At 51.6% G+C, this 11,398-nt stretch overlaps 1 long non-coding RNA gene across 5 annotated transcripts in view; it reads right to left on the bottom strand.

Moving 5' to 3' along the window:
- Positions 1-983: 983 nt before the first annotated feature.
- LOC309452197 overlaps positions 984-11,398 on the bottom strand; it is a 248,096-nt gene continuing 237,681 nt past the window's right edge. Inside the window, exons 2-6 of one of the 5 annotated variants that reach the window (XR_014186460.1) lie at positions 11,021-11,133; positions 8,346-9,446; positions 7,833-8,027; positions 5,883-6,166; positions 984-1,234 (exon numbers count right to left, since the gene is read on the bottom strand). This is a non-coding gene — a long non-coding RNA (uncharacterized lncRNA). The other 4 variants (XR_014186461.1, XR_014186462.1, XR_014186463.1 and 1 more) reach the window with 4 other exon arrangements.

The raw sequence follows: 11,398 nt of genomic DNA, 5'->3' as shown, positions 1-11,398 counted from the left end.
TCCGGCACAGATTTTGCCAGCTTAGGATAGTGGAGCTGTGTCTATCCATTTATCGGCAGATGAACAAGATTTCTTAAGCCCTATAGCCTATGGTGATCAGATACAACAACGATATGCTCAGCTGCAAACTGTCAGAGGTCCGGACAGGCAAGATATTATTGCACCTACGCTATATCAATGTTTGTGTGCAGCAGTTTTAACAGCATACGCTGAACCTGCTGAATCTGTGTTGTCCCGTGGAAATTGGTGCACAATGGAGGAAAGTATTGATTTAGATTGGGGTGGTGTATGTATTGATTATGGATCCGATTCGGACAGGGTAGCAGTGCCAAGTGCTACAGGTAATGCCGGCACTCTGGCAAATGCCTTGAGGGGAACTGGGGCTGTAATTTCAGGACCCTCTGTTTGGGTGGTGGAGAATGGAAATCCGGCAACACTGAGCAGAGTTACAGCACAGGCGAGTGTTGGAGCGATAAAGGACTCAGCAAAACAAGTCGATTCAGTGTGAATCACGCCAAAGCCATTTATTACAGAAACAAGACTCCTTATATATGCAACTATATTCTAATCACGCGTCCACGCTCCAAGCATGGATTCGCTAAATGAGTATCGTGGGCTGTCCATGCGCTGGAGTCTCACTGATGATGCGCCCGATGATTCATGCCACGCCAGGACCCCGCTGATTGAGGACGCCCCTCTTTCTCACAGCAGGTTCTGTTCTCAGCTTCCCAAAGCAGCCTTGAGATTCCTTTGAGCCAGACTAATTCAGCAACAGATCTTTATCCATCAAAACCCCACCACAGGCGATGAGAACACTAGTGTGGGATGACTTAGTACAAGCTGGTATCCCACCATCAGAAATAAGCGGGATCATACCATCACAAAGTTTTTGCCGCTTGTAAAAGTTTATGCTTATGCAAAAAAGCCAACCAGCCCCAGCCCCCCTGCCCACACTGCACCCCCCCTCCACCCCCCCTGCCACCCCAGTGCGAGACCAGTTTGCCTTTACCTGGCAATAAAGCCATAGACTTGCCGAGTATTGTCTCAGAGATACAAACACGGTCCCTCCGTTTGCCACCAGATGATAGTAGCTGATACAGCACTATGGTCGGGTACTGTTACTGATTGCCATGATATTGATGATCTGTTGATTGTGGCAGCGTCACAACAAGAAACTGAAGCAGCCACTGAATTTTTGAAGGTGCTTTTGCAGGACAAGGGCTGGGCAATTACTCTGAAGAAAATACAGGGCCCTTGTGCTACCGTACTATTTTTAGAAATAGTTTGGCATAGGCAGTTTAGAGAAACACCAGCTAAAGTACAGCACACAGTGCAGCAGCTTTCTTACCAGGTCCAATAAAACAATTACCTGCCTTTTTAGGATTTTTAGGGCATTGGAGAATTTTCATCCCTACATCTCCTGCGGAGGAGGAGTCCCCTTGTGAAGGGTTAATAGCAGAGCACAATAAAGTTGATTCATTTGAGTCCCAAACCAGTAAGAAAGCAGATAATGTGACCTCTGGTGAGCTGCACGCTCAGGCTCTAAATGTGCATATAGCTTGTGGACGTGGATCAGCTTATGCTGCACACGCATGGGACACTGGTCACAATCAAACCCCTTCGCTGTTGTATACTTGTAGAACATGCTCACATCATTGTGCTGCTTGTACACAGCTGCATTTAAGAGCATGGGGAAAGGTAAAACGGGGTCAGTGGGCCTTGAATACCTGTCAGGTTGATTATATTGGCCACGTACCCCCATCTAGGGCCTGGCAATATGTATACACTTCTGTGGATACAGTGTCAGCACCAACTACAGGGGAAATGAAATTATTCCCACCAATGCATTGTGAAGTGGGACTGCAGCCTATTGATCTAGATGTAAAAATTCATACGACTCCAGAGAATGCTGTGTGGTTTTGTACCCTGACCTCCTCTTATGTTACATCCTTTGCTAACATCAGATTCTCGAGCTCTGTATGTCAGGTATCTTCAGTGAACACCTGTGTTTTATCTAGGGGAGACAGCTCTGGAACAATGTTATTGGTGTCACAGACTCACCATCCGACTGAAGTCCAATCTGAAAAAGTGCAGGCCACAACTTTCCAGTCTGTGTGGGCAATGAGCCCACAGCAGGTTGTTAAACCCAGAGTGACACCAGCTGACGGAGCTGGAGCAGCAGCGTGTGTATTACTGGAAGGTGACATCATCTCACATCTTTGGAACTAATGCGGCAAGTGAAACCATCTACTGATAATGCCTGGCTGAATAGCTCGTGTAACTCCTTGGCAAGATGAATGGGACACCTGATTATTGCAGAAATATGTTTTTTCCTTTTTCTGTATGTGTTTATTGTGTGCCCCTGTAAATTGCTCTGTGCTACACCTCACAAGCACAAATGAACAACGCTGGCTTCGTTGGCCCCAGCAGAAGCAAGAACCTGAGCGAGGGGGTGGAATATATGGGGAGATAGCGAAAGATTTGGCAAGGTGATTAGTTAAATGTAAATACACTCCAGTGACTTGCACCTGCCTGTAGAAAGGGATCACACAGACACTTTTAAATTAGCCAGTGTCACACGCTGCCTGTAAAACATCTCCATCTACAGACACGCTCACCCATCCTGTGCGGCACTCAGAACCTCCTCATCCACCACAGCTCAGGCGGGAACAAAACGAATCCTCCTGCTCTCCCCACACTGAGAGCAGCCAGTTTTCCCTGCAAGCACAACAGCAGCTCGTGCGCTGCATCTCCCAAACACGCTCGGTACCGCAGAAGCTTCGGCAGCGCTAACCAGGACAGTCTGTACTGTGCAAGTGATGAGCTCGGTCTCAGCACAAGGGCCGGGACGGCTGCAGCGCACAGGGAGAGCGTTGTAGCTGTTTCTCCTGGAAGGCAGGGCTGCAGGAAAGGAAATAAATTAGTTTTTCAGGAACAAGAAGAACACATTCCAATCACCAGGGAAAATCTGGAACAAAACACTAAAACCCCAGGTTTTGCAGGGAGCTGGAAAAAACACCTAAAACCTGTCCCCGGACTCTTCCCTTTTCCGTCTCGCAGACAATTTCCTCACTCATCGACAAGGGCACGTGAACACTCCAGGGGTCTGTCTGTCTACTGCGGGTAAACACAAACACCACCTTTTCAGCTGGTCCATATATCCCCAGATAGAAGCAAATGAACTCAAACGCTGTCGCCTGCCAAGAGCTTTGTCACCTCAAACATTATCTGCAGGGCCCGCTGGACAACTGCAGAGCGGGCGACTCACCCATCCCGGGCCACAACCTCGGCTGCCTGGAACCTTCACGGCTCTCTCAGAAATCTGGGCAGGAGTCAAAACCATTTTGGTTCGAGAGCAAGACTGGCTCGAGCTCAAGTTTCCTTTTGCATTCTGACACCTGGAAGCTCAATCATAAAGGCTCCACGGGTCCACACCAACGGAGCTCTCCCAACAGGCACTTCCAGTCATTCATGCCCAAGCCAACACATCACTGGAACCTGGCTACGCATTTTCAAACAATGTCCTTCTGGAGTCCAACCGATGCTGGGGTCGATTTTCTCCTTCAGAAACCCACAAAAATCCAAGCAATACAAGACGTGCTCCTCTCTGCTCCAACAGCTCTCAACCTCCTGCACTTCAGCTTTCATGGCATTGCAGAAATAACAGAACAAACCCCAACGCAAAAGATTCAAGCAGAGCGCGCTTCTTAAAAAGCAAATCCCAACATGAGTGCTCATTGCAATCAAAGGAAGCTGGGACACCACCCTTCAAACGCTCTGGCTGTGCAGCCTGGACGAGACGGTGTCTGCGGTTCAGCAACATCCACGCTCGTCACGACCGGCTGGTGCCGTCACCCCCAAATCTCAGCAGCAGCTTTTGTTAACACCAGTTAACAGCTTTGGGTACCCAGAGCTGCCTTCAGCTCATGTGAAAGCGTCTCCTCGTAACGCCCAGTGTGAGCCCAAGAACGACGCCTCCCTAACGCACACACTGAGGAACCTCAAACAGTGCCCCCTTCTCCATGGGCTGCGTCACAGCCTGTGACAGAAAGGGGATTCCACAGCCTGGAAAAGCTGCACAAGGAACTGGAGATTCCTGGGTCTCAGAGTAATTCTAGAGCTCAAGTGGTGACAGACATCAGCTCCAGCTCAGATAATACATGCCAACACCCATCACTGACCCAAGAAGGCAGCTCCTCCCGTCCTGCCCAACGGCTTCAAACCCAACACACTTTGTCCCTCCAACAGGACGCAGCTTATTTCTCTGTCTTCCTTGAGATGAACTAGAGATAACTGAAAAAGTCTCTGTCCCGGCTCTGAAAAAAACCCCAGCCCGAAGATCCCAACTCTCCTTAAAGACACAGCATGACGCTAATGGAATAGTTTCATTGACCAGTCTGGGTGTCAGTCAAGCTCTGCCCCATCCATCCCCTCTTCCCAGCTCCTCACACCCGCAGGCAGAGCTCAGACCTTGGCTCTCAGACACCAACAACTAAAAACTTTAACTCTGTCCCTGGTGTTTCTCTTGTTCTCAAACTGAATCCGAACAATGACTGTGCCAGCTATGAAAAAGAAAGGCTTCTAACTACATGGAGAAAATTGACTCACTTTCCAGGCGTCTCACCTACACAAACCAGATTCTAAAGGCTGATGCACTTCCCCAGGCACAAACCAGCCACGTAGCCAAAGCATGAAAACTCTGCCCCATTGCTGCCATGGTTGTTACCTGAAAACGATTCACCTGTGCTGCTGGTGCTCAAGGGGGACAGAACACAGAACAGCATCCACCACCTCTGACTATTTCTTGGAGCTTAATCCAGCAACAACCACAATTCTCAGCTGCCCAGTGCTTTACATGGAAATGCAAATGCAACAGGCAGTGCTAGAATCTGGATCACATTTTGGGGTTCTTTGAGCTTGCTTTCACAAGCAGAGCAGAATTGGCTCCAACTAAAGTGGTATCTCCCCTCTTTGGCTAAATATCTAGTTTGAGTTAGCCAGGGGCACAGGAATTCCTTTGACTCGCTTTCTGCAGAGCAGAGAGACTCAAATGAAATGATGTATGAAAACAGCCTTGAAAAGCTTCCAAGACCAGTGTGTGCCTGGAGCCCCCCGTGCTCTGCCTTGGCCTACACCATGTCGGTCTCTGGATGAGGAGGAAAAGCCTTCTGACCTTTTGCATACAGCCCAAACAAAATAACAACTACCTGAGACACTTGGACCAAGACTCAACATCAAAAATGAATGCTTCTTGCAGGGTAAAAGTGCACAGCAATTAAAGACTTGCTAAACAGACCCGTCATTCTCAGAAATAAACAACCCCCAAGGCTCAACAAGCCAGCCAGGGTTACTGCTCTAAATCCAAGCGCAGCTGCACCGACCTGAGTCAACACGGACACAGTCGCCTCCCTTGTCCCACACGAAGCTGCACAGGCCACGTGCTGCTCCAACAGGAACGTGCTGGGGACACCCGGGTTTCCCATGGCAGCCTCTGCGCTGCCACCTGCACAAGCACCAACAGGCCGGCAGCTGTGGGCTCAGCTCCGGGGGTTCCCAGGACCGGGGCTCACTCGGGACTCTCGGCAGCACCAACTGGCTGAAAACTCTCCGGAAATGGAAATTTCACTCAGCAGAAGGCCGTGCTCACTGCTAGAAAACTCTCGGTAGCAATAAGCTACGCTGCTTGCTAAAGTCTTCCCACAACAGTAAAGCTCCAAGTCGAACCACAGCCCTGGGCCAGGTCGCATTCTCCCAAACAGCCTCAGTACCAAGAGCCCGGCTGTGCCCAGAGCCTCGGCTGACACAGGGATCGCACAGACACTTTTACAGGCAGCGTGTGACACTGGCTAATTTAAAACATCTCCATCTACAGACACACTCACCCGTCCTGCGCGGCACTCAGAACCTCCTCATCCACCACAGCTCAGGCAGGAACAAAACGAATCCTCCTGCTTTCCCCACACCGGGAGCAGCCAGTTTTCCCTGCAAGCACAACAGCAGCTCGTGCGCTGCATCTCCCAACCACGCTCGGTACTGCAGAAGCTTCGGCAGCGCTAACCAGGACAGTCTGTACTTGTGCAAGTGACGAGCTCGGTCTCAGCACAAGGGCCGGGACGGCTGCAGCACACAGGGAGAGCGTTGTTGCTGTTTCTCCTGGAAGGCAGGGCTGCAGGAAAGGAAATAAATTAGTTTTTCAGGAACAAGAAGAACACATTCAAATCACCAGGGAAAACCTGGAACAAAACACTGTATGGGGATATAGCGGAAGATTTGGCGAGGTCATTACTTAAATGTAAATACGCTCAAGTGACTTGCACATGTCTGTAGAAAAAGCACATACATCACACTAACTGTTCTACTGACCCTGTGTGCTTGATGAGCAGAACCTCTGTGTCAGATAACACAGGACTGTGAGAAACTCTGGGCACCTTATCACTGTGTCTGAGATTCCTGCTTTGTTGTGAGACAGAGCGGGAGGCTGCGCCTGCCTGAAGCCGTGAAATACAGGCGAGCTCAGCAGGCACAGTGACCTTCCAGCAGGGCTGGACTGCCCAGCGCCTGCGTCCCCGCTGCTGTCACCTCTGCTGGGAGCTCAGGTGCGGCTTCGGAGATCCCCCAGAAGACAGGGAACTACAATAAAACTTGCTCTTTGCAATTGCTTTCGTGGCCTCTGGCTCTTCTTGTGACATGCCTGTGTATCTGTACAAAATGTCCTCTTGGGGTCCAACTGATCCAAGTCTTTTCTCCTTCAGAAACCCACAAAAATCCAAGCAATACAAGACGTGCTCCTCTCTGCTCCAACAGCTCTCAACCTCCTGCACTTCAGCTTTCATGGCATTGCAGAAATAACAGAACAAACCCCAACGCAAAAGATTCAAGCAGAGCACCCTCCTTAAAAAGCAAATCCCAACATGAGTGCTCATTGCAATCAAAGGAAGCTTGGACACCACCCTTCAAACGCTCTGGCTGTGCAGCCTGGATGAGACAGTGTCTGCGGTTCAGTAACATCCACGCTCGTCACGACCGGCTGGTGCTGTCACCCCCAAATCTCGGCAGCAGCGTTTGTTAACACCGGTTAACAGCTTTGGGTACCCAGAGCTGCCTTCAGCTCATGTGAAGGCGTCTCCTTGTAACACCCAGTGTGAGCCCAAGAACGACGCCTCCCTAATGCACACACTGAGGAACCTCAAACAGTGCCCCCTTCTCCATGGGCTGCGTCACAGCCTGTGACAGAAAGGGGATTCCACAGCCTGGAAAAGCTGCACAAGGAACTGGAGATTCCTGGGTCTCAGAGTAATTCTAGAGCTCAAGTGGTGACAGACATCAGCTCCAGCTCAGATAATACATGCCAACACCCATCACTGACCCAAGAAGGCAGCTCCTCCCGTCCTGCCCAACGGCTTCAAACCCAACACACTTTGTCCCTCCAACAGGACGCAGCTTATTGATTTGTAACACCATTCATCTCTGTCTTCCTCGAGATGAACTAGACATGCATTTCACAAGCAACCAAGTCCCCGCCTGGAAGCAGCGGAGCCTTTGCCTTCTCTTTTCCACCCCACTTTGCAGGAGAAGGAAAACAAACGGCAGCAGAGACGCTGAGAAATTCAACCACCAAATGGAGAGGGAAGCTTTGAGAGCGGGAAAACTCACCCATACAATGGAGAGAGCTATGTTGAATGAATAACACTGAAAATGAATCCTTCTTGTCAGGGTAAAAGTGCACAGCAATTAAAGACCTGCTGAACAGACCCGTCATTCTCAGAAATAAAAACCCCCAAGGCTCAGCCAGCCAGGGTTACTGCTCTAAATCCAAGCGCAGCTGCACCGACCTGAGTCGACACGGACACAGTCGCCTCCCTTGTCCCACAGGAAGCTGCACAGGCCACGTGCTGCTCCAACAGGAACGTGCTGGGGACACCCGGGTTTCCCATGGCGGCCTCTGCGCTGCCACCTGCACAAGCACCAGCAGGCCGGCAGCTGTGGGCTCAGCTCCGGCGGTTCCCGGGACCGGGGGCTCCAAGGGCCTGTTCGCACACGGACCTTTGTGCGCGCGCCCCGGCCGCGGACGCTTCTCCCGCCCCCATCCCGACCCGCCGCTCGGCCCCGGACCCGCCGCTCGCCCCCCGGACCCGCCACTCGCCCACCTCGACCCGCCGCTCGCCCCCCCCCCGGACCCGCCGCTCGCCCCCCCCCCGGACCCGCCGCTCGCCCCCCCCCCCGGACCCGCCGCTCGCCCCCCCCCCCCGGACCCGCCGCTCGCCCCCCCCCCCCGGACCCGCCGCTCGCCCCCCCCCCCCCGGACCCGCCGCTCGCCCCCCGCCCCGGACCCGCCGCTTGCCCACCTCGACCCGCCGCTCGCCAACCCGGACCCGCCGCTCGCCCCCCCGGACCCACTCAAGAGCCTCCGCTCGGCCCAGCGCTGCAGCCGGAAATTGCGTCACCGGGACGGGCGAGGCGAGCCGCGCTGCCGGCAGGACCCCGCCAGAGCTGTCCGATTATTCGCCTGACCCGCCAAGTTTTTATACGAAATCTGATTGAGTTGAACCATTATTAAAATAAAAAAGTCTCTGGGTAGCCGTGCCGTCATGGTGGCTCAGTGCAGTGGAAAATCCACTGAACTGAAGATCAGCCTCGGCTCTCAAATAAACTCCTCCCTCCCCGCTCCGCAGCCGCTGAACCCGCAGCACAAAGTGCGATCGGCACGTCCCGCGGTCACACGGTGTCCGCGCTCGCTCGTCACCTCACTCGCTGGCTGCAGCAGCACTAAGGGCCTGTGGATTCCACACCTGGAGTGTTCTGTCCTGTCACAGAGGAAAAGTCTTGGCTGCTGAGAACAGGTTCCATTTTAAAGTCGCTGAAGAGAAGTTTCCGCTTCCTGGAATCTCAAACCAGCAGCAGCTCTAACGAACGTGACAGACCATGGGCCACGTGCATTTCTCAGTATCTGTCCTGATCGGTTTTATCTGGTCATTATTAATGCCAGAAAGAGGTGGAAAGATAAAGACAATGGGTTGTGCTGCACAGAATTACATCATTTTTGCCAAATAAAGAACTGAAATAAATAACTTAGGCTTTTTCTATGGATAAACAATGTAATAAGTAATGGTCAAAATTGTTATTGTTGAACAAATCGAGTAGAACTCAGTTATATTATGCATATTGTTGTAAGCAGTAACTGTGCTTGTACAAGTTTGATTATGTTTTGTAGAACTTTGTAGTGACAGTTAAACCAAGGCCTGAATGCCTGGATAAGGCAGCAAGGTCAAATAGGACAAGCAGCCCCCCCCAGTGACTCAGCTTCTCAAGGCCAGAAAACCAGCGGTGTCCGGTTTCTCAAAAGGCAACATCTTCCACAGCAACTTCTTCCACCAATCCGAGAGCTGCTGGATGCCCGCGAACAGCATCAACCAATGCATGAACGCATGTATAACTTATATAAGCACCTGTGAAGAGTGGAGTGTGTGCCCGTTGGCGGAACCGAGTTTCCCCCGGTCACCCAGCGCTGTTTTGCCTAATTACTGCTTGCTTTAAATTCGCTTGCTTAATAAAATTAATTGATTGGCTCAAAAACTCGTCTTCATTTATAACAAACATCTCTAACTCTTAGAATTGTTTATTACACCAAACATGTAGTTTAGAATTGAAAGAGGGAAGAAAACCATCTACGGTCAGTCTGGTTTCATTCGAGGACATCAGGACAAGTTGAGTTCACATTCACATTCACCAGGAATCACAGCAGGTCCCACCCGTCCCTGCAGACCCCAACACCGCTCCTGTGCAGGGTCCCGAGGAGCAGTAAGCACAGAACAAGAAACCTCCCTTCCAAAGAAGGCCCACAGTCGCTCTTCCAACAAGCTGCATAAGCAGCAGCTGAGAACAACTTCTGCTGTCGCTGCACCCAGCTCTGCCGTCTGCAGAAGGAGACCAGCTCCTAAATGATCCCCAGCCCTACAGACACAGATCTTCCCCAGGGCAGTGATGAGGAAACACCAGAGTGCACGGACACCTGGTCATTCAGTTGAAGCTGCTGGGGAGAAGGACAGAGGACTAGAGAGAGACATATCAGACAAGAGAGAAGACAGAGGAGCTGAGAGAGAAAGAAACACACAGGAAAAAGTATGGAGAGATGGAGAGATCAAGGCAGAAAGGGACAAGGAGCTGTGAAGAAACAGGGAGGAAGAAACAGCAGGGCTGATGAGCAGGACAGAGGGATGGGGAGGGGGGAGGAGGAGAAGCAGGAAGGGAGTAGAGAAAGACAGGGAGGGGGATGTACAGATGGAGAGACAAAAAGAAAGTCTGAGAAATAAAGCAAAGTTCGGATCAAAATGAAGAGACTGGAAAAGGGAAACATGCAGCAATGAGCTGGAGGAAGAGGAAAAGAGGGCTGAGGAGCAGGAAAGAGGAAGAGAAGAAAAATAAAAGGCAGAGCCAGCTAGACAGGGGTGATATAGTGAGAAAGGATGGGACTGGGAACAGGCAAGGAAGACAGAAAGAAAACCAGGACAGAAAGACATCAAGAAGGCAAAGGGGCAGTAATCTGGACAGAGATGGAGAAAGAAGAACAGGGAAAGGGAAGACAGGCAGAAAGACAGAGAGGGAGCAGGAGAGACAAACAACAATAAGGGCTAGGGGCAGGATAGAGATTGGGGAAAAAATCCTGGGGTGGGCAGCAAGACGGAGAGGAAGTAAAAAAGAAGAGGGGCTAGAATAGGTGCAGGGAGCAGGACAGAGGGATACAGTGAGAAATGATGGGGCACGGAGCAGGACAGAGCAACAGACAAGAATGATAACAAAGAGAAACCAGGGATGGTGAGAACACAGAGGGGTGGAGACGGAGAGGGAGATACGAGAAACCCTGCACAGAGATGGAGAAGGGTGGAGGAATAGGGGAGGAAGCAGCAGAGGGACAGAGGGAGAAGAGATGAAGAGGAAGAAGGGCACAGCAGGAAAGAGGAGGGAGCAGGGAGGGACTGGGACACAAAACAGGGTGAAATGTCCCCAAGGGCCCAGGACTCACCGCACTTCCTGCTCTCTGCACTGCCAGGCAAGCTGTGGAGTTCAGGCACTTCTGTCTGTCTGTCTTCTCCTCCCCTCCTATTCTGTAGCCCCAGGCGCTTGCCCATCCTCCACCTAAGAGAACACATCGGTGTTCTACAGCTCTTACACCACGAGGCTTCCCGGATACACACCACACACACACACTCTACGGCCGTACAGTAATTTTCCTCACTGACACAGACCCTGCGGTGCACGTTTGTGATCTGCTCTGCTGAGGCTGCTCACAGGGACTCTTCCTCGCCCAGAGGGGCAGCTGTCTCTGTGCAGCTGCAGCAGCAGCTGTGGGGATCCCCTGCACTTCACCCTCCAGCTGCTTCCCCTTCTCCTGCTCTCTCCA

Source organism: Streptopelia decaocto, assembly GCF_964273445.1.
Source record: "Streptopelia decaocto genome assembly, contig: HAP1_SCAFFOLD_111, whole genome shotgun sequence".
NCBI classification, from domain to species: Eukaryota; Metazoa; Chordata; class Aves; order Columbiformes; family Columbidae; genus Streptopelia; species Streptopelia decaocto.
This window is presented reverse-complemented; position numbering and strand designations above follow the sequence as displayed.